This window comes from Anas platyrhynchos, chromosome 4 (assembly GCF_047663525.1).
Source record: "Anas platyrhynchos isolate ZD024472 breed Pekin duck chromosome 4, IASCAAS_PekinDuck_T2T, whole genome shotgun sequence".
NCBI classification, from domain to species: Eukaryota; Metazoa; Chordata; class Aves; order Anseriformes; family Anatidae; genus Anas; species Anas platyrhynchos.
Window position 1 is genome coordinate 40,844,060 of NC_092590.1, and position 24,508 is coordinate 40,868,567.

Consider the following 24,508-nt stretch of genomic DNA (forward strand, 5'->3'; position numbering starts at 1 on the left):
AAGAGTTAAAGTTGCACCTAGGCAGAATTCATCAGTAACTTCAGGCTACAGGATGCACAGTTTTAATTTAGTTCATATTTGTAATTGCAACTCTAAATTTTAATACAGGTGTTTACAATAACACTCTTTTGTTAATAAAGATCCCTAAACTATGCAAAAATCAGTACTCCTGTTAATTTGACAATGAAGGATGGAAAAAGAGAGTCAACATTCCTTTCGATTTTCAGCTATTATTTGCTCATCTTGAGATCTAAACTAGCCCCCAAAGCTGCTAGAGAACTTAATTTCTTTCATATAATTGTTTTTAATTAATTAAATGTGTCTGACAACTACAAAAGTTTATATAAAAAGCATTCCTTTGAAATTAAATCCTTATTTTACCTCAGGTTTGAAATAAATTAAAATTAAATCAAGACTTAGATGAATATTTTTTATTGTTTTTAAATAAAAATAAAACTATGTAATCTTTTTAAGTTTTCCAAAACTGAGGAGGCTCATATTTTATACCTTGTCACTCTTTATGAATACTACTTTTAATAAAAAATCTAGAATATAGAGGTGTACTAGTATTTTGGAGCAAGAAGTTGTATTTGAAATGCCTGAAATGCTGTTGGAACACTGTGACACTGCATGGACAAAAATCAGTAGAGTACCTTGTTAATCCAAAAAAGGTATACCATATTATCTAGCTGAACCATTGCCTTTACAGACACACATGGAAAAAGGAATTTGTTTTAAATCCCCAAATGACGTAGTTTATTCTGAGTTGTAGTGCAAACATTTTCAAGTATATGGAAATAAAATTTTAAAGACTGATTCACCCAAACTGAACCCAATGGGGTTATCCATATCTGACATTTCAATGTCTCATTGCATTTTTTGAATTCCCTCGTGATTTAAGAACCAAAACCAAAGCCGTTCATTAAGAACACAGTCAGGAATGCAAGTAATTTCAGAATTTACAATAGTCCATATTTGATTACATCACCTCAAAATCTTCAACATTCATATGATCACTGTGTATAAAATCTGGGGAAAAAAAAATCCTAATAAAAATGTGGGACTTCATCTACCTCATGTCTATCTTAGGACTTTACACGTATACAAGCTATTAAGAAAATAGCATTGATTGTGTGTTTGGGAAGAGTCAAATCGTGGATGATATGTAAGGCATGATATGATCTGGTAGTTTTTTTTTGTTGTTTCATTTTCATTTTAATCTAATCTTCTGACTTGGTGCTTCTTCACTTTGGGTATTGAACCTGCAGTTTCTCAGAAGATTTACAGGTCACTTTCCCAGTGTTTGTTTCTGGTTAAAAGTTCACACCAATGCTGCTAGTTTACTCAGAGTACATTTTTCCAGACACAGCATGAACTATGAATTCCAACACCAAATTTCCTTTTAAATTTACAGTACTAGGGCCCCAAACACACTAATATTTCTCACCTGAGCCCCCACCCACACCCCTGCCCACAGGCCTTGGGACCTATTTAAACTCAACTCCTGGGCATTTACTCTTTTCCTGGGTTGTGCTGGTGCTGTGTTGATATCCAGCCTTTTCCTTTACTTGATACTTGCCGGAAGTTTTTTGGGACTTGCCACAGATGCTGAGATGCCCTAGCTGCACCTGGGGAAAAGCCCTGTGCTTGTGAACCCCTGAAAGCAGGTAGGTTTTTCCCCTGATCTTTCATCACACATGTGGGAATTGCAGGGACTTGGTTGCTACTGTCTACCTACATAAAATGTCTTGTCTCTTGGAAGGTGGGAAAGATGCTCAGAAACTGTGGAATTTCCTTGGAGAGTAAGAACAGGCTTCAGAAGTGGAGCATTGAGGCTGTGGTCTTAAAAAAGAGAAGAAAAAAAAAAAAAGAAATAGATTAAAAAAAAAAAAAAGTAGGTGCCTTAAAGCACTGGAAGTGGTCAAACTTGCTACCCTCCACTTGTCCCTGTGCCAGTGTCTACAGGTACCAAATGCATCAAAAATGTTGTTATTAGTGACTATAAAACTTGAGTCAAAGAAGGAAGAGAGACAGTATTGTCACTTGTAAAGCATAAAGCTTAATGTGTAAGAACTAAGGAGATTTTACAGGTGAATGAACAAATATCTCCTTAAGAAATTTAGTGATGGATGACTTTGCCTTGTGCAAAAATTGAGGGGGGAAAAAAAGAAGGTCAAAGTTTAAATTAGCTGTCTTGCAGAAAACCACACAATTAGAACTGGAAATAAAGCCACTGATAACAAATGTAACGAACCACTGATAGTGGTGGAGTGTCTGTTATGCTTCCTCTTCCCTAGTAAGCACAGAAGGCTCCCCAGAGTCTATGAAACAAGTCCCTTGGTCTCCTTATTGCGAGCAGCCTTCCTCTAGCAGTGTTCCCAGCCCCAGCTGCTTCCTGTCAGGGTGCTTGCAGTGGGAACCCAGTGCCTTTGATCACACCAACCCACGTGTTGGCCTCCTACTGCAGCTCTGGTTCCTAATATTTCCAGTTTCCCTGTGCTGCCCACAAGGGATGTGATTTCTCCCACTTCCTCAGAAGTCTGATATTGTAGTCTTTTAAGTTAACCAAACTTGCAGAAAGCCCCCACCTACAGTCACTTAATTGCCTTAAGCTTTCCCCTAGATATCTGCTTTTCTTTTCTTTCTTGTTATCATTCAGCTCTGTTTAGACGGTAATTAAGCAATCTTTCTTCCAATCCAAGTGGGCGATGAAAAGGTAGTCAATCACAGCTGACGAAGACAGGCTAAGGGATACCCTTGTTATGAGGGATGGGAGGAGGAATGTTTAGACCAAGGAGATCAGTCAGACTTTTTCCCTTCTTTATCAAATTGAAATCATGCATTTCTTAAGAAGTCTAGCACACAGATGGTTTCCTGATTTATTTCTGATATTAATTACCTTGATTAATGGTTGATCAGGCTATGAAGCAGAGCAGAGGTGTTTTCTGAATTGCAGAAACTGGAATAAGGGGCCAAAAAAAAGTGTAGGTAATGTCAACACACTGAGGAAACATGATGAAAGATCACTTAATGACTTGCAGACCTGGAAAATTTGGGGTAGCTTTTTATTTTTAATGATGGCTTGTGACGTTTTACCTCCAAGGCAATAATACTGGATGTGGATATGGACTAATGGTTAGTTCTATTCATACAATTGCATACTTTCACTGAATTTGATTACAACTATGTCACTGTCTCCTCTCAGTCCCTGCTCACTTGTGGGTTGAATCTATTAAAAGTGTTTCCTGAAATATCTTGTTACCCACCTTTTTGTTGGCCATTTCTTTTTTTTTTTTGACCATTTATAAGTGTTGTCTTATTTCTTTTACAGTTAAAGTCCAGGAACCACTGTGGAAGATTCACCTTGTTCTTGCTATCCTTAGTTATGAAAGGGAATAGAGGTGGAAGAGATAGTGATAAATGGGATATTTCTTCTTCTGGTTCATATACTCTAGAGAAAAGAAAAATCTCTGATGCAGAAACTGTGTCTGAAGTAGTAGGGACCAAGGCCGATCCACGGGCTGAACAAAATTTGCTTTCTTCCCTCTCAGATTTGTGGCCAAAGTAAAAAGACAAGTTAACAGATGGATGAGCTTGTGTTGAAATAATTATTATGGCAACTCTTGTTTCAGTGCTCTGACTTTGAAGTAAATGCATTCACTCTGAGCTGTTGCAGAGGTGTCTGTTAGTGTGTGGTCGGATTTTGCTATTCACCTGTTCTTTTCAACTTATGATCTTGACTGCTTTTTCTGTCTAAGCAGACTTGCAGACAAAATTGTTAAACTTCAGATTCATAAGCCGCTCTGATCTTTTCAGGGTATCCAAATTCTCTCTGTTCCCTTGTTCTTCCAAGCTGAATGGGAATGCTCTGAAATTGAGCTGGCAACATATCCCTCCTAAGCTAGATCTCCATAAAGTCTGTTTTGCATCGCAAGGTCTGGATCTCAAGTAGTTTTCTTTTAGTCTCACTGAATGTAAAAGATATGGCTACAGGACATTAGTGAGCATCGTAGAACTAAACTGAAATTAAATTTCTGTTCCGCTGTTTCTTCCTTGTTGAAATCATCTTGTCCTAGTTGGGGCTACAGAAGGAACACATTTTGACTTATTACTACTTCTACAACTAACATACTGTTTGGATAGCAAGCTAAAATGTTTATTGTTGCAAACACTAAAACTTCTAGAAAGTAAAAATATGCCTTCCAGACACTTTCCCATCAGGAAACTCAGCTGTGTTCAAAAAACCTTGGCTTGTGAAATAAAATGTCCACACAATGTAATAACAGTTTAATGTTGCCAATCTACCACTCGGCATGCCTAATAGTTAATATACACTGAAGTGGAAATCTGATACTAAGGTGTCCATGTGAGTCAAGCTTGAACTTGGTTTCTCTGCTGCTCTTTCTACATAAATAATGACATAAAACTCCAAAACAGGCTCATATCTTAAATGGGATTCATGGATTATAACTATTTAATATTAAAAAAAAAAAATAGGCCAAAGGTGAAATTTTCAAATGCAAGAGATATTTTGTGTCAGCCTTTTAAATTTAACTTCATAATATGTCTGTATCTATATGGCTGTTCACAAGCACTTTGGACTAGTAGTGACTGTGGCGTATATGAATATTTGGTACCAGCTAGTGGAGGAAGCCCTATAAGCTTGAACTTGGCCTGAAGAGAACACCTGATTCTCTGTGATGGTGGTACAGGTTGCAGGATGCAGAGGTCATGTTCCCTGATTGTCCTGTGAGGGTGGGGAGTGAAAAATAACTCACTCCCTGTCAGCATTACTGCAAAAATCTGAGAAATACTGCAGATTGCTTCCTCTTTGTCCTACTCTTACTGGGTTTCCCATGGGAAAATGAAAATCTAACCTAAAATCTAGGGAAAGCTTTTAGCATTAACTTCACTGGTTTTCATTATCTGGTAATTGATAATAAACACCTAATAAGTTTTTCACATTCCTTCACAATTTCTTTGCCAAAGCAAAAAGAACAAAAACTTAAAGGGTGGGGGGATAGAACACAGCAAGGGGATTTCTATATAAACAAAGACTGCTTCCATATAGGGATAAGAAGATTAAATTTCTTTAATAGCTGGGGAAAGGCTTGCTTGCTTTAAATAACTATAGAAGCTTCCTTTGTAGTACAGCATTCCAGAGTGAGGCCACATAATCTCTTGTTGCATGTAAATTGCTGGGTGAATTATGTTCTAGTTATGAATTTAGAACTTTACTGTGACTCTGAAGGGAAAAAAGGGAGGAGAAAATCTCCCTCCATGCAGCCATAGCAGAATTATCCAGACCTTAAGCTCTGGGACCTGACATGAGTATTGGTAATGTCAAATTCTTGGATTCTTCTAAAGAAAAGGCAGGAGAAAAAGCAGGAAATATTTCACCTTTGTACATCAGCTCATGTAGATGGAAATATATTGGATTCCAAAAAGCACTACTGCAGAAAGTGTTGCTATGTTTCTTCTGATCCTTCTGAAACAGGGGAGTCCCCAGAGATACATTGCTTGACTGACTTGGCCACTGCATGCTCTTTCCTTTTTCTCTAAGATTCAGTGCACATGTCCTACACACAAAGACTAGGCCTGGAGGGCTGATCTATTACTTAGTAATTAGCAATTCATTAAAATAATGCTATAATAGTTGATATAAAAATTTTGATAGTAAATTTTTTTCCCCTTTTCCTGGATGACACAATCTATCTCACTGGAGGGACAGATTTTTTTTCTTGACTCCTGTTTCTTCAGTTAAGTGTATGTAAACAAGCAATGTGCATGAGCTAATGTCTCTGGTATGATTTAGCCTTCAACACTGTGGAGTTAGCCCATGAAATTATGGGTATTTTAAGCCTCTGAACATGCATTTTCTAAAGTAACTGTGGAAAAGAACTACATTTAAAAGCATGTAACTCAATACTTCAAATTTAGTGGAAAATAACTTGAGAGAAAATACTGGATTCAAGTGAACATCAGAAACACATCTGTATATTTTATACTTGGAAAGTAACCATGCATTGCTGATGGTGCAAAGAAATCTACTGTTTCTTCCTGTTCTGAAGCAGTGTGTTCTCCTAAACCATATGCTGTGTTCATTATACACAACTACAAAGCACTTCTTAGAAAATAACTTAGCAAATTGGACGAATTAGGTATGGGCAAGGGAATGAACAATCTGGATCTGAATAATGTAAAATCTTATTCAAGCTGTTGCATGAGATGAATAAAAAAAAGAGTGTAGCTGACTACATTGTTATTAGTGAGATTTACAGCCTTATTATTTACAGTAATTAATAATCCTTTTCCTCATTTTAATATCTAAATACCTGTTATATTATGGTTAATTTAGCCCATATTACAGTCCATTTGTGCAATAGCTGATAGCATGATTTTCATACCCATTTTTTGGTATACATTACAAGATCCATTTAGAGAGTTGCAAGTGTGTTTATGAGCATTTTTATAAAGACTTATTGTAATTGGCTTTTACTGCGTGTATGTTGTAGGAGGCAATGTGTTGTGATTTCATGTAATTTGAGTGATAATGAGGAGAAAAATGCATATTGGTAATATTGCAACAACTGCACTCTGATTCTCTTCTTCATTCTCCTTGCAGTTGGGGAATATCCTTTTCATTAACTGTTTTAGTGCACTGTTTTATCTTAGCTGTAGTCTATAAATTTTAAATATTTATGGATAGAATGCCAATCAATGCCACTTAATTGCACCCCAAGTCTATAGTTTTTGTGTGCATGTCTTTGTTTACCTATCAAAAGTGGTTATGCTGGATCACTTAGACCAGTCCTGCCAAATGAGTCATTGGAAGTTTTGTTATTTACTAAATGGAAAGGCCGTTCTTCCTCTTCGGAGACTTTTTGCAGGATTACATTATCATTCATTTCAGCTGAGCCCTGGTGTACACAGGTCACTTCAGGATATTTTCATGGTTATGACCAGATGGAAAATGTCTTTTGCAATCAACAAAAAGCTTGCATTGTTGACATTTCAATTTTTCTCTACAACTGTAACTAATTTGCTTTCTACAAAATTTAAGTGTCCAAAAATGATTACAAATGCTTTGCAATGTGATTACTTCCATGGTTCAGAGAGTATTCAGTGTCACAAACTCACTTTATTTTGGTATGCTCAGGATTAGCTTGAAGTGAATCTGTGGTACGGATGGCTTTACTGATGCATTATTTGACTTCCATGTGGAGTAACTTTATGGTCTCTCAGTCCACTAATGAGCCCATCTTAAAACTCTAATCATAGCTTGGTAATTGGATTTCTCTTGCAAATTGTTTCCTTCACAAGCAATTACTGTTGGATCATGTGACTAAAGGCCAGCTTCTATGCATAAAGGAGTGCAGAAAAACAAAGGTAGGTGGGGGAACCCCAATAACCATGGCAGACAGAGGCACCCTGGCTTGCCTCCTCCTGCAGCTGTCCTAGGAGTGTTATCAGCTACATGATCTGAGTGTGGTGTCCATCATTGAAGGAAAGGCTTTCTAAAGCTACTTTCAGGATGAGGGGATGCTGCCTGAAGGGGGTATGGGACTCATCATGAAATTCAAGAGGAAAATATTGGGGTGAGATCATGAGTCACAGGTGTCTGATGAGCCTTTTTACTCTGTGGCTGACTAAGCAATAGAACAGGCCTACTGAGTCTCTTCATTAAACCATGTCCCTAAGTGACATATCTACATGTTTCAAATACCTCCAGGGATGGGGGCTCTGCTACTTCCCTGGACAGCCCATTCCAATGTTTGACCAACTCCTCTGTGAAGTTCTTCCTAATGTCCACTCTATAAATCTCCCCTGGCACAACTTGAGACCATTTCCTTGTGTCCTATCATTTTTTACCTGAGAAAAGGCTGACAACCTCCCTTCAGATAGTTGCTGAGAAATGAGATTTCCTATCAGCCTCCTCTTTTCCAGACTAAACAAACCCAGTTGCCTTAATTGCTCATAATAATGTCTCTTCACCAGCTTTACTGCTTTCTATGTGCATACCTGAGCACCTCACTATCCTTCTCATAGTGAGGGGCCCAAAACTGAACACTGTATTTGAGGTGTGGTCTCACCGGTGCCACATACAAGGGGACAATCACTTTCCTAGTCCTGATGGCCATTAGCTGAGAGACTGGGGGATTCAGAGACAGCTACTGGATGGATGAAGTAGACTAAACCCAGCTGCTGTAGGGAACCACATGTGTGACCTTCAACCTGAATGCCTCAGAGAGGGGAACAGGATGAGGCCATTGGTGCTGTTTGTGCTTGTGTGAGTGCTGACTTTTTGTTGATATGTGCAGTTGGCTGTGTGTATATGCGTGTGTTGTAAACATGTTTGTGTATGTACTTACTGGGAACACATGCTCAGCCTCGTTACTGACTGGAACAGCAGCAGCCTTACGTCTATGAAGCTAGTGCATTCAGAAGCTCCAGTGATTACCACATTTCATTTCTTGTATCTGAAAGTGTAAAAGGCTGCTGTATAAACTTCACACTATGTTCTTAAGCTCCATTAGGTGGTCATTTGGAAAGAATACATTAGATACAGGAAAGTTGTGCCTATTTGGTGAATAGAGAACTAGTTTAGGTGTCAAATCTGAGCTTGTACATGTATATCCAGTTTACTAGATGACCTGCTGTACAACTTGGGGAGTCACTCTAAATACGTATACCTACTTCTTCTACACCTTCTTTCAATCATTTTCTTCCTGTTTCTCAAGATTGAGGGATAAATTGCTGTTTGTTCTGACAGTAGTATTGCTGAATGGAAAAAGCATTGATGTTCTAGGCTGCAGTCTTGTCTCCGAAGATACAGAAGCTCCTAAGTTACTCTTATGCAAAGAAAAATCCCTCACAAAACTAGGGAAACCAACTAGCTGCTTTGAGACATCTCACCATATACTTGAATAACATTAGACAAACCTGAGCTCAGGTTACAGAACTAATGCAAAGGATGGTTAAGAGGGGAGGGGAAAGTATTTACAAGCTGTTTACACTTGTTTTGAGATTTGCATGTGGAAATCTTAAATTGGCAGCTCCTAAATCTTGAAAAACACAAAGATTGTTGTAGAGAGAGATCATTCAGAAATCCTCTTCCAGAAACAGGGGAAAGCAGTTGTATTCACTCTTTCTTGCTGAGGTAGGAATTTACTACAGGCTACTCTAATCTCAAACACATGCCCAAATCAGCTGCCTCATTTACAGGGTTAAAGGGAACTTCTAGTCTCTTCCTGCTACAGGAGACCTTCTGGGAGCTTTCTTCCCTTTAAGCATCAGAAAATGTCACAACCCTGACATTCTCTTTTCTAGGCACCCTGTTGGTCATGGCCTTTGCTAAAGTTTTCAAATGACAAATGCAAGTTCTGGGGGTTACCTAGTGAAGTTGTGTACACTGCTTCTTACTGTTTGCTTTCACTGTAACAACATGCCTACTTAACTGAATTAGCACTGTATACTTTGGAGTAAGTTTTCTGTGTCTGGCAATTTAGTATCAGGTAAACATGTAATGTGATGGGCTGATTCAATCATCAGTGATTGCATACTTGTTCTTAACAAATTGAGATATGAAAACCTTGCAATTTTAAACTAATAAAGAATAAATCCATGCTGTAAGCAGGTAACATGAATTTAAAAAAGCTTCTGAAATGAAATAAGAAATAAATGGTCATTACCAAAGATTATTTAAATTATTTTTCTGCAACATGGCAAACACAAAAACAGGCTCTGAAATCTTATAAAAGATTCCTACTTACATCAACTCAATACATTTGTGTACAAGCTATGTAAATCAGGTTTTCAGTCTGAGTAACTTTGCAGTTCATAGGAAAAAAGCTTTATTCAGCACGATGAGAAATTTAGAAAAGCATTTCCTTTTCCTCTATTAAATATAACTCCTGTGGTTTAACCTGGCTGGCAGCTAAGCACAACACAACTCACCCTCCCTGCCCAGTAGGATGGGGGAAAAAATTGAGGGGGGGAAGTTTGTGAGCTGAGATATAGTTTATTAAGACAGCAAAGAAAGGAAAATAATTGTAATGATAATAGTGCTACTACTAATGTGTATAAAATAAGTGATGCACAATGCATTTGCTCACTACCTGCTGACAAATGCCTGCCTTGAGAAGTGGTCCCCCCCACCATGGCCAGCCACCCTATATTAATTGATCAGCATGATATCATATGGCATAGAATAGCCATATGATAGCCACTTCAGCCAATTTGGGTCAGTTGTCCTGGTTCTGCCCCTCCTAGCTCCTGCTGCACCCCCAGCCTGCCTGCTGGCAGGACAAAGTGAGAAGCTGAGAAGTCCTTGGTTTAGTGTAAGCACAGCTCTGCAATAATTAAAACATCAGTGTGTTATCGACATTATTCTCATACTAAATCCAAAACACAGCACCATACCAGCTACTAGGAGGAAAATTAACTCTATCCTGGCCAAAACCAGGATGATAAGCAGGTTGAATCTTTTCTGTTTAGCCAAACCAGTTTTCAGTATGAAAGTAGTTGTGTTTAGATCTAAAATAAATAAATAATATTAATTAAAAAATAAAAATTAATTTAATCAAAACCTGAAAGTAAAGACAGGGATTTATGTGTCTGAAAGTAGAGAAACTTCAAGTAAATGCTCTCACTTGAGATCACAATCTTTGTTCACATGTGAAAAATGATCCAGTTTTGTAATACATGTATGTAAGATCCTCTGCAGATCATCATATATTTGAAAGTCAGCAGTACAGAAAAAAAAATGGATCTAGTATCTACTTACCTTCTCCTTCCCAGAAGACAAACAATTGGGGTAAGATAAACATCTTCAGACTCAGTGTACATGTCTATATTTCATCCAATCTCTAAAGTATTGATAGAGTATTTATTGAAGTTTATAGATAGTTTTATAAGAATAATGCTAGGTTTATATAATGTATAAAGGTATATAATCCAAGATTTTCAAAGTACAGCTTCCAGTTGCATGATCTTTGTAGAAGGGAGTTCCATAATTTTATCTTAAATCACTAGATTTTCAGCAGCAAGAGCCTGGGCTAGAGGATCCTCTGAATTTTGAGGTATTTTTCCTACATGGCAGTTCTCACTAAAACATTTTGACTTATTTAGTATGAAAAATTGCATTGGCTATGGACAACAAACAGTAGAAGAACTTAGTACAATCATCTTTTTAGCATCTCCAAGTCTTTTCTTTCCTTTGCTCAAAGATTTCACAGAAAACTTAGTGAAAACTTAGTTTCATTCTACATTGCTTTTTTCCTTTTGCATGCTGGTTCAGTAGAATCTTTATTTTCAATTAATTTCAAAATATATTTATTTGCTTGTCAGAAATATTAATTTAAATAGTTGTTTTTTTTTTCTCACCCAGATTTGTTTTTAGAATAATCTGATGTGTGCTCTTCAGTTTAGACCAATGATATATATTATGTTGCTTAACTTAAAATCTTAAAATGAAATGCAAGTTCTCCACCCTGGGAGAATACAAATGTGTCATCATTTTAAGATAACTGGAAAAAGTAGCATGAAATGTCTGTAGTACGTAACTACAGTGATTTAAACACTTTTTAATTATTGCCTACCTCTCCAAGAGTTTGAAAACCCTTCAAACTCAGATGCCTAACATATGAGTCAGTTCTTTCTATGAGAAATAGAGTGTTCAGAAAGTTTGTTTTATACACTTGAATAAAGAATGCAGTGGTGGAAAAGACAATCCCCAGCTGCAGTGCTTGCAGCAGTGGTGGAAAATGATTGCTCTCTGTGCTGGACTCCTGGGCTGTGGCTGTGGCAACATGCAACAAGTGGGATGATTCTTCCCTATCTCTGAAATATATGCAGAACAGGGTGGAGAACACAATTGCTTTTTTTTTTTTTTTTTTTTTTCCCAAAAGTATGACTGCTGTAGCTGAGTCAGAACAGAATGAGCATATTCAGGACTTATTAAATGACTAGTACTTTCATTCTTCCAAGGGGGAAGGTGTCAGTCTTACTTTGTGATCACTGAATTGGAATGTTTCTTGTCTTGCTCTTAGAGCGTAGCAGTGCTGCTCTTCATAATTAGGAAGGTGATATTGATACAGAATTTCAATGATTTGATCCCTTTGTCATGCTTAATTCTACTTTCTAAAATGGATTAAATGTATCTACTTAGCTGGTATTTTGTCTTTTAATTTTATATGGCTTGAAACTCTTTAATATTACCTTTCCAGTCTGGCTCCTGTATCTTGTTTACATTTACAAGAAAAGATGCCTTGTTTTGATGGGAATATTTAAAAGCTACAGGTATTCAACCATGTTATTTTCCTACTTCTCAGAAAATAGGAAGTAAGGAAATTGGAAGATTAATTGAAATGTTAGTGAGGTGTCTGCTCTGAATTGCTGAGTTGCATGTTTTATTGTAGCATTGGAATTTGTCTTGATTCCTGGTATATACTTCAGATTATCCTGAGACATCCTGTGGTGAGGAAAATGTCTTTGACAGTGACTAGGTGTTTAGTTATATGGATGAAAATATAATTATGATCATTTACATTCATTTTCTTTAAAGCATCTATATGCCTGGGGTGATAACCCTCACACATTACTCAATATATTCCTGACAATAGACTGTTTCTGAAGATGTAGTGGTATTAATATTGCCTATTTTGGGCTTTTTAAAATCTATTCAGAGGAGAATGTTTTAAGTTATAAGAGATGGGTGGGTATGGGCTCCTTAACCAAGGGAAAAATTTGTTAGCTGTCCTGAGGAATTACCTTTAGAAGACCAAAGGAATATAACTTACAGCAAAGTTTATGGCACTTCCCTAGATAAGCTATGAAATATTTGTATATCAGAATGCTATGTTCTGTGGCAATGAGCTTTCCCTATGTATGCACATGTGAATACTCTTGCTACCTTTCCAGCAGCGATCCCCAAGCTAACATTAACTTGAGCTGATGCCACAGCACTGTGCCAAGTTACTAGTTTTTTTGAAAGCTGTTTAAAGCCTGAATTAAGTTCCAGACTTGAAATGGGAGTAATCAGCTTAGGTGCTATGCAGGTCTGCATTAATGTGCCATGATTTTGTTTTAGGGATAGAGCATCAGCCTTTGCAGAGCAAAGTCTGATACTACTGCATGTTAGTTTAGAGCTAGTATATCCATCTCCTCCAAGTCTCTTGCAAGCATTTATCCAAGATGAAAGTCAACCAAAAGAACAGACAGGGATGATTTAAAAAAAAAAAAAAAAAAAATTAAGCTGGAAAATAAAATCTCAGTTGGGGGAGGGAGCGGGAAATGAACAAGTAATTTTTGATTGAAATTCTTTGTCTAAAATTTAAGAATAACCTTAGTTTCAAGACATTTTTTCCCCTCAAAAGAATTGGCTTTTTGTTTTTATTCACTTTGAGTCTTTTAAAAAGTAGAGTTAAAAAGTAGAGAAATGTCAACGATATTATCATAATTTGTTGCTTGAGGCAGTGAGCCAGGTGCTTACTGTCCACTCTTTCTACAGCATATTAACAAAGAATTCTAAGACTTGAGATGCTTGAGGCTCTTTATGCCTTTGAATCTCAGCAATACAGCAGATCTGTGCCATTTTAAATAAACTAGACTTCCACCCCCTCAGGAACATTGTTATTAAAAGACAGAAAATTGTACATCTTTTAAATCAACATTGAGCATACAAGCAACTTAAAATAACGCTTTCACTGTCACTTTGTTTGGAAATGAGAACTTAATTCATAAAAGTATGTCTATTACTGTAGACTCTTTAAAGTTTTCTTTTTTGATACAAATATATGTAATGGATTAAAAGATTACTTAATGTGCAGTATTTCAGACATTCTTATGGTACCCTTTGTAGCTTGCATTTATGTAAGCTCTCATAGCGTGCTCTGCAATAATATCTAAATTGCCAAATTTAAAAATGAGATTTTGCAAGAGCTTGTTCTTCCCTGTGGAAAAAATTTGGGACTAGAAATTGGAACATATGTGACTAAAGTTGTTTTCATCTTATTTTGCCTTTTTACTCTAGGTGCCTTTTTTTTTTTTTGTCTTGATGTAATAGCTTAAGAAAATGGGGGAAAAGTTTTAGGATTGTAACTCTATCCCTAATGGATTACTGGGAGAGGTTTCAATTATTTGTTTTTCACCAACTAATTCTGAGTCCGGTCACTCCATCTGTTTTAAGATTGCTAGATGAGCTGGACAGTGTTAGAGTCGTCATAGCTGTTGGAAAAACTGCTAGAGGAAAAAGGGCTTGAGGGGTGGAAGCAGAAGCACTATAATCACTTAGCAGTCTGCCTCCATGTTGTAGTGTTGCCTTCAAATAATATTGGATCCCTTCCAGAAGCAAAACAGTACAACAGCTGGTCCCAATTATCCTAACTACAGTGTGTCTACATACACAAATGGCCAGCTTTTCTAATTTGGCTCTGTGGTTTAATGAATTAGTTATTTAATAATTGGACAGGAATGCTAGTGTTGTGTTTAGCCATTTGCTTCTGTTTAATCTTATCTCTGGAACAGTGTTCATACAGTCTTGCCGTGATTGTTGACTGCTATTGTGATTTATTTACATGAGAAAATTAAATATTTTGGCAGCACATAGCAAGTAGATTTTCTTTACCTCAGAAGGCCTAAAAGTTGGAAGTTCATCATTTGATAAACAGGTTTCTCTATTTACATGAGTTACAGCTAGGAATGGGAAAAAATTATCACTTTTTGGCAACTCTCGTGGTCTGAAAGAAGTACCCATACTCTACTGACCCTTACATGTTCACATCAAATGATATATTTTCATATGCTTGTATGTGGTCTACAGAAATCTAACTAGGAATATAGATAAGAGTTCACTCATGCAAGCCATACAGGAAGATGAACAACTGTCGCAATGGGATAAAGAAGTACTGATGTTTGCACAAGTGAGAAACACATACTATAAGCACACAGCAAAAACCTGCAAAGAAATGGTCCCAAATATGTTACAAACTAGAAAATTCACCTCTTCCCTATCAACACCAGGACCTTAATAAATTACCAAGAGGTTGGGGTTACCAAGCAACCAAAACACCATAATTTATGGTGCAAGACTGAATTCCAGCTGACTGGTGTGGGTGAGCAGGGGTTGAATGATGCAACTTAGGAAGAGAAATTATTTTGAAGAGTTTTTTTTTTCAAAATGCCTCAGTAGCACAAAAAGCAGCTAATTCACATTCCTGCTGTGCTGTAATAAAAAAAAAATTACTTTGAGGGTGACTGTAGTGGGTCTCTGTAAATAGTTGCAAATTATGAAAGGTCTTAAGGGAACTGAAAACTGGATGTGTCTTTATGTACTCAGTGTTCTGTGAAGTAAGTCTGGGACAAGGGGTGGGTTTCTCTGTATCATGAAGTGGGTAAAGCTGGCCTAAACAGGTTTACTGGCTAGGGACCTGGCCTGTGAGATTACTGAAATTAGCCTGAATCAAAGAGATTTTGCAGATGAAATGTTTAAATAGTATGATATTTAGTATTTAAATAGTATGATATTTTCATTGCTTTGAGATATGTAGATCCTGTGTTGAAATGCACAAAAATCAATGGAATTAAACTTGAATTTGGCTTTTAGAAATGTAAGAGGCAAAATGCTCTGCAATGTGAAAACATGATCAAATGCAAATTATAAATCAGAAACACAAAGTTCAACAGCCAACTGACTGATAGAGCACATTACTTTCCAAAAATAACTGAGAAGGGGTTGCAACAAGTAAGAAAATTATTTAATCAGAAACAGAGTATCTGTTTCTCTAAAGGAAATATAAGGAAAGAACATTCTTTAAATATAACTCCATAATAATAAACAGTGCTTAGCTAGCAGTAAAAATGAGCAAGAATTCTCATAAGACTTAAGGTAATGTTGTTATTTTCCAGTCATGTCAATAAATGCCATATATATAAACATATGCAGTTTATATCTAATTCTTTTCAACTTCCTTTATTGCTCAGCTGAGAGGAAATAGTTATTCTGCTTATCAGTGGAAATAACTATTCTCATTATCTGAAAGTTATGTTGCTTTTTGGAATGTTTTGTTCTAACTCGTGTCATGTTTGAGCTTTTTAAATGTTTTAAATCTAGATGTGATTTAAATCTATATTTTCAAGTAGGTTTTGAGTTCTTATAGCAAGCTTGATGTGTGCAAAGGTGTGCAAAGCTTGTTAAAAGAAACAGCAGAAAATGCAAAGAGAACTGATTGTCAGATACCTCATGTTACCATAGCAGCAGGTATTTGGCAGGGTTAAAAAGGAATTATGGGCTGTAATGCAATTGCTTGAGTTACAGAAATAACCACATTCAGTATGCAAGTGCTCAGAATTGGCAGTGGACTTTTCTTTAACCTGAGGTAAAGCTCTTCTTGAAGGAAATTATTTTCAAATGTTGTCCATAAAGACTGCAACAATTACTGGCTGAATGTAAAGTCTATCAGAAAGTGAGTAACATGATGACATGCCAGCAACTGAAAGCTCATGACTTTGCTTTTCATTACATAGGAAGCTCATGAGATCTGTTTTTCAGCTTTCTCAGTGCACCTCACTGGATAAGAATGTACGTTTTCCCTTCCACTGTTTCCATCATAATAATGTTATCACCAAAGATTAGTATAGAAAATGTCTGATTTATAACAGTATCCATGTAAATGAGATTTATCAAGGCACTTAAACTAATGCAAGAACTGATTCTCTGTTGACCCCCTTCTTGTGTAAACACTGACACAAGTTAAAGGCACAAAAATTGTGAAATAGGTAAAAATGGTTTTGCATCAGAATAACTGGCCCTAGAAAGAAACCTGAACTGCAACCAATGAATGCTATTGGTGAGGCTATATTTCATTTGGGGTAAAAGTAAAGCCTATTTAGAAGTCATATCAGAAAAATGCCTTTAGAGATTTTATAAACAATAAATTAAAACAACATGATTATGAGCTCAAAACATTCTTTGCTTGGGAACAAACATTTCAAAGAAAGGAAGACAAATTTTTAAAGCAACTGTTTCCTTTTAGTACGGAACAGAGGATTATTTGGAACATGTGGGTTCTACCTCAATGGAAAAGTCATTTTTTTTTAATGCAATTCTAATTGGGAGACTTGCCACTGACTTCAAAGGGGGTTATATTGTCCACAGTACAGCTCAAAAATTGTTCAGAGAATCTAAATATTTTACTAAGACACAAATACTCTCCCTTGGATTTACAATAAGCATAAAAGTTATCTTATATAGAATGCCCTCTTTTCAGTTTTACTAGCTCTTGCTTAAATATTAAATAATGCTGACTGTAAGAAAAAACTGATGAAATTTCATGTAATATACCCATGAACACAAGGTGATCTAATCATGATTATCCAGATAAGCAGCTTAAATTCAGTTGTTATCACTGTAATTCAATCCTACACGGCCAATTTCCATGGGAAGAAACCAAATTAGGCTGCAAGGATGTTATTATTAGAAAAAATGCTATTAAAGCAACTTAGACTGTAAAGATGTGTAATAATTTGCAATAATGGGGATTTTTACAGCGTAGAACAAATACTGCATAGCAGTAGCTGTTGATTTTAAGTTGCTGACGTGTATAAGTGCACACTGGGATATATTACACAGAACTGGATCAAAACTAGTTATGTTAGTGAGTTATAACTTCGTAGTCGTGTTAGTGGGTTTTAGTACTTCAAAGTAATGATTTGTAACTTGCTAGCTAAAGTTGCTCATGCAATTGAAAACAACCTGGGAAACCTTAATATTGCAATACATGTAAAAACATAAGGACAAATCTTTGATAAATTAAGACTTTACTATCTAGTAAAAGATACCTGAGAAACTGAAATTATTTCACTGTATGGCTGTTGAGCAACTGATAGACTTATTTCCCTAATGACTTCGAAAAGTAAGATGACTTTAAAAAGTCAATAGGAATTGGCTTAATAAAGATTGGATTTGACTTCGGCATATTAAATATTGAGTCAGATAGTTAAATGAAAAATCCAAGTTCTTTAAATAATTGAGGTAGGATTCAATTCACAGTATGTATTTGCTTTAGGATAAGCTTGATTATTTTCCAAGTTTTGTACTTTGTTTAGAAATGTTTGTTCATACCATAATGGCCTAAAAGTACATGGCTGGTACCATGCGAGTTGCCCAAAGGGATTCAAGATGAGAGAAGTGCAAATAGGCTTGTGCACATAGGCAGCTTATTTCTGTCTTTGGTATCCATGAATTCTAACTGGAGCTATACATGCACATGGGTACCCTTAATTTTATTTTTCAGCCGGATCTGACTGGGATGTTTTGATTTGTATTTTCTGTTTAGATTTTTTGCAGATAAAACATTCTTGCTCACTACCAAGGTTAAAACTATGTCTTTACTTCTGGAGGTAAAGAAAAATGTGGCACAGAAAATAGATGAATTTTTCTTCACAACTCACAAAACTTGTTCAAACATCTGATGAAAGACAAACAGACAAGACAGATTTGGGGCATATTTTCATACATTTTGATTACTGGTAATAATTTTGGAATTCTGCTCTTCCCTAAAAATACAAACTCATCACCCTAAAGGGAAAATACCTTATCTGCTTGGAAATACTGTTGGAACTTGCTGGCTTTCATTAAATTACCTTTGCATTCTTAAGATTTTTTTATACCATGTTAACACTTCTGGAATTAAATGCTTCATTTTTCTATATTTGATTTTTTCATCCTTCTAATTGTTCTTTGTGTTTATATTATAAACATAAAGTGACTTAAACCTTAGTTTTTGATCTGTGTTTTATTTCAATTCTAACTCAATTGTTGCTTCAATTGATCTTGTGAAATAACATAGAAAATCTTGAACCCTTTTTAAAACTAAATCTGAAATACAAGGCCTAGTCTTAAGTTTTCCATTCAAATCAGACAAGTTATTTCAGGGACTAGGAAGATGCATCTACCATATATGTACTCAGTATACACTAAAGTATGCAGCTTGTGATTTGGCTATGCCCTCTGACCATTTTCTACTCAGAAAGTCTTTCAGTATTATTCCTTTCATAATTCTCTAGTGTGTGTGACTTCCCTTATCTGAAGTATGGGAGGGTACAATACCAAAACCGTATCACAGATTCCATGAATATGGTTTAATTTTTTTACCTTCAGAACTCCATGAAATCCATGGCTTGCAACAGTATCTTGACATTATTAATGTTGGTGCTTTTGGAAGATCATAATTTCCTATTATCATTTTCTTATTACTTCTGAAATTGTTTCAATATATCTGTTCTGGATCTCTTCTGGTGTCCCATGCCTGTTACGTATAAAGACAGAACCTCACTTACCTCACTGAAGTAATCAAATAGACTGAATCAAGGGGTTAGCAAAATAGTTTATATACACCGAACAGGGTTTATTTTAGATGCAACACCATACTATAGTAATTTCTACTTTTCCTTCTTGTGTTACAGGTACTAACTGATGATTTAAGCATCAGGATATTAAGTGAATTAGACTAGGTCATTCAGAGATGGTGTTTCTGCTATGAGTGCAGTAATGGATAAAAAGTTCTAGCCAACTACAAGTTTTAAATAAAGTATATTGTGCAGAAAGTTGTTGCTTGTTTCTTTCTTTCTTTTTTCTTTTTAAACAGAACAGCCTTTACCACTGAAGGGGGGGGGAGGCAAAACTTTCCAGGAGTTGCACCTCCTGACACTGGCATCTTAAATGCATAAGGTCATTAATAAAGGTTTCTAGCATTTGTTTAAATGTCTTAGGCTATGTCAGCTGGCTGTCAGTGTTCCAGGAGTTCATGGGTCTCCTCCTGATTCTTTATTATTTTTTCCCACTAGATGACTAGAGCCATTTCAACTGACCTTAAACACCTATGTTTAAGGATATAAGTGGTTCTTATGTGTTTTTTTTTTTTTTAATGCGCCGCTTTTTTACATTTAGGCATATAATTTCATAGCAAAGTCTGCAGCCATAGTGTCTCTAAATCTGCTATGAAATACATAAGTGACTTTGTCCTCCTGCAATCTTAACTTGAGGAAATGTTTCCAAAATCACAATAGCAACCCAAGACAAATCAGGTATTTTAATTCTCTTCCAAGTCAAAATATAATGCTATAACTGGCCTGCTCTTCCCATTCATGGGCTTAAACGCCTTGGAGCCTCATCTCTTACCATAGTTTGGTTTTCTGCCAAAAGGCATTTAATTAGAAAACAAGTCTGGTAAGATCCAGAGACATAAAATAATCCCAAATTGGAATTTCCATCTCCCACGTGCAATTTTCTGATGTCCTCCAAATTCATTTTCACAACACTCTCATCTAGGAATAATGAAAAGTAATGATTAAAATGTGGTACTGTATCCAAATCCAAGTATTGCCAAAGCTCAGAAATACTGGTATTTGGAACTCTGTTTTGGACTTGTCGCTCTATTAACTTTGTTACCATCCTGTAACAAAGGAGGTGTTTTTTGAAGCTCATATAGTGAAGGTGTCTGTAGCTGATTACTAGCAATTTCTTGGATTTGTTATGTGTGTAGTGGGGTGATAATATACCTCCATTCCAATCCCTCCATCTTCTGATTTGCTTTTCACCCAGACAGGTCTTACACCTACTCCTTTTTTTTTTTTTTTGCTGAGGCCCTTCCTTTGCATCTTCTCTGAACTGTAGAGCTTGGCGACTCTGTATATGATGTGCTAAAATTAAATGTTTTATTACATGTCTGGGTGGTCTTGTAAAAAGGTGACAGGAATCTACAGAAATGATTGCTAAGATGTTAAAGGCTTGCACACAGTATACTTTATCATACACTATATCATACCTATTTTCAAAAACCATTGTAACAAATTTGCCACACATTTCATTAGCCTAGATGATAGGAAAAAACTTGCATCCCCACATAATTTTCAGGTAGAGTTGTGTTATTTTGTGAGAAGAAAAAGTAAATTAAGTCTTGTCATTATACTAGCAGCATTTTGGTTTCTAAGGAGATGATTAGTGCACTAGGTTCAAAAATGTCATGAGTTTATTCCTGATTAATTAGTGATATTTGTCAGCACTAATACTTCTGCAGCAAATGGCTTCATATCTCAGGAACATCATGCAAACAAGACTGCACAGTGCATTTTCTATGTAAATTCCACTAAATATACAAATATGAGATTATCTGCTTTCTTCCAAAATGCGTGCTTGTCCCAAAACATAGCTTTGGCAAAGCAGCTTTATACTTCAGTCATTCTTCTGTCTATAAACTCCCCAAATTTCCTTATCCTCAATGTAGTTATGACCTTTTACTAAGAATATGCATCTTTATTTACATGTCCGTGTATGTATATATAATCTATCCTATGCAGCAATTCTAACAATGTTCAACACATCAGATTGTTTTTGTTTTTCCAGTTCATCAGGATAAAATTTTAAATACACTTTCTGATACTTCTTCCTATGCTGCATCATTCGAAACTTGTTAGTCTTGTATTCAAGATGCTTGCTGAGAAAACAGATCTGACACGGTAGAAAATTCCTGTTTTATTACTAACTGAATGTAAGCTACTTGTGAATAATTAGATAGTGTTGCAGGGATGGATAATTGATTTGAGAGAAGGATAAAAATGAAGATTCTCAGGGCTAAAAAAAATAATAAATGATAATAATCTGGATTCCTTCAGCTCTACTGTTAATTGTGTAGTAACATTGCCCTTCTGAGATTTTTTATTTTTTTTTCTGGCTGTATTATTTCAAGATAGAACACTTGAAGATTCATTGGTCATATCAGTCTGGAGTAACAAACTTCTCTTAGATTGAGTGAGAACGACTCTCAGTCAGTGAGTTGTGTTGAAGATACAATACACAGTTTCACTGAGTCCTTCCACCTTCCAAACATCCCGCAGCACCCCGGGAGGTGACATTGCTTTGCACCTAGATGCACACCCTGTGTGTCTCAGGTGTATGCTTGGGCTTGGTTTGGAGGAAGAAGCAGGGAGCCTTAGTTGAGAGCAGAGAAAGCATGCCTTTCTGTATAGATGTTGCCATGAAGTTCTTTATTTCTACTACCTTGGATAAGTCTGCTCCTATAAGGTTCTTGTTTCAGGGTCCTGAATGTTCCCAAAAACTATTGTCCTGTGGCATTTTTTCTCTTCAGAAATCCTTGTCTCTTTTTGGATGAATCTGGCTGATGAGAGTTGTATATTCATTAAGAATTCTTCAGCTGCCCATTATCTAGAATTGTTCCGCCTTCCTTTTTAAATGAAAAGCTTACTTTGCCCTGCACTTGCCTGACGCATTCTAACAACAGGCAAGTTTAATTGAAAATAGCTACTGTTAAAGCTTTGATATATTTCTAGAGTACCCAGTGAGTTACCTGACTTCGGTCTGTATAGATTGAGTTTTGGAAGTTTTCCAGATTTATAAGCTAGTCCCTACTGAATACAACCTGTTTTAGCAAAAATAAATTCATGCACACTTGAAAAATAATTTGGTGCTGACTTGTTTTTAATTTTCTTCTATTGGTATTAATTTTCTGAACATTTAAATGTCCAGGAACTGTTTTGTTGACATTCATCTGCTCAAGCTGGAGAATTTTAAGACTCATCAGCTAAAATGTTCCTACCGCAATGTAACTGGAAATGCAGTATTGTTTCCAACAGCTGTTTATCAGAGCCACAAGCAGGGGGGAAAAAAAATAAAAACTGGCAAGAATCTGAAAATACCTATCACATCCAGGACAGTGCATGCTTAGGCAGCTACTTTGTGTGAATGTCATCACAGAAAACTAAATTCTGCACATAATGTCCCAGTTTGTTCATAGGTGAATTATTTCAATTTTATATGCATAACGTTTCAAGTCTACCGATATAACTTATGCTATATGTTCTGGTTTTAATTTACCTAAACAAAAGTTCAGTTTCACAAACATCAAAGGTAATGAAAATGCCTTTTTAATTAGTGTGTTAGGATATACATGTTTATTCCACACGAACTTCCTTTATTTGTCAACCTAACACATGAGAAATGACCCCTCCTGTGCTGTTTCTGCTTAATGTCAAAGCTGTAGGGAAAAATGTTTATAACATTAGCTGCATTCTTTCACTGGGGGCTGGCAATTAATGTTGTGTCTGGAATCAGAAAACTTCAACATGTCTTTCATTACTACCTGTCTGGGTGGCAAGGAGGAAATGAAAAGAAGTTTTCTATTCTTGTCACATCTAGTTGCAGGATTTACTAGAAGCAGACCTTGTTCCAGTTATATGGAGTAAGATTATACCAAAGCTGCTGATCTGTTTTCAGAAGAATTGTTACAATCCTTGAGAGAAATAGCTGGGAGTAATAGAATTTTAACAGAAATGAATCTGTTACTAGCCGGGAAAAAATTGCTACAGTCAGATAGACCTGAGGTGCCATGCTTGCAATTTCAAGCATGGTATATGAAATTATGAGTAAGAAGAGGGAAAATACATTGAAAGAAAGTTCTTCTAATCCAAAACTTAAACTCCCTGTGATTTACCCCATCTTACTCTTCTGCAGATAGTTCCCATCAAGTGGTTATTAGACCAGGCAATGAACCTCTCTTTCAAGTCACTTCATGTTCAGGCCTCACTCTACCTCAACTAATCCAAGCAATGAGATAGAAGTCAGATATTTCATGCTTCTCTGCTACAGCTTTGCAGAAATCATTTTACCTTCTGGGACCAGGCCTGAAAAATGAGACACTGTGAAAGATAAAATAAAGCTCCAGCAGTATAATTGCTTGGGTTCATCACCCTCAAGATTATCATATAAACATTGAAATTGCTTGATTCTTGACCTTAGTATCTTTTAGCTGTCTTTGGATCAAAGAAGACTGTTGTCCCAAACTTTGTTACCAAAACAAATGTTATTCTGTATTGGTTAGACAGATATGATTGTTTTCTGTTTTGATCAGCAAAGAAAAAAGTAATTTATATCAGAATATACAGTACCTTCAAGTTTTGCACTGGTGGATGTGGCATTTTGCTTGTTAAAATTTGCCACTGACCTAAAAGAGACCTTTGCTGTGATGACAGGATCTATTAGTATGCCTACAGAAGGTCGAGAAATTGTCTATCCATCAAAATGTTTTCAGTTTCAGACTAGTGCTTGTTAAATATTTTTTTCTGCATATAATCCCTCAAACCACAATGCTACTTGTTTTCAAATAATGGGCCTCAATTATGCTGTATGGTAAAAGGGAAATACAAGTTATCCTCTGTGCTCTCAAAAAGATGTTTCCACAAATGCGCCAGTTTATTGGCTCTATATAGAACAAAGCAGGCAATGAAGGAAGGTGTGGGCTAAATCCCAAACCACAGGTGAGTTCACTGTGATGAGTATAGAAATTTCTAGTCAGCAGCCTGTGAGTCACTATGACTGATGTGCCCACAAAGACATGAAAATGTAAAGCTAAGAGGATCGTCTCAAGTCCTTGTGCCAGACTGTATGTGCTATCCTAGTCTGTGCATACCAGATGCAGTATCGACTAAGCGATAT

At 36.2% G+C, this 24,508-nt stretch overlaps 1 long non-coding RNA gene across 1 annotated transcript in view; it reads left to right on the plus strand.

The window, feature by feature from the left end:
* The first annotated feature begins 1,531 nt into the window (after nt 1-1,531).
* The window catches only part of LOC110352250 (uncharacterized), a 55,864-nt gene continuing 32,887 nt past the window's right edge, over nt 1,532-24,508 (plus strand). Inside the window, exon 1 of the long non-coding RNA XR_002400915.4 lies at nt 1,532-1,667. This is a non-coding gene — a long non-coding RNA (uncharacterized lncRNA). The remainder of the gene's footprint in view (nt 1,668-24,508) is intronic.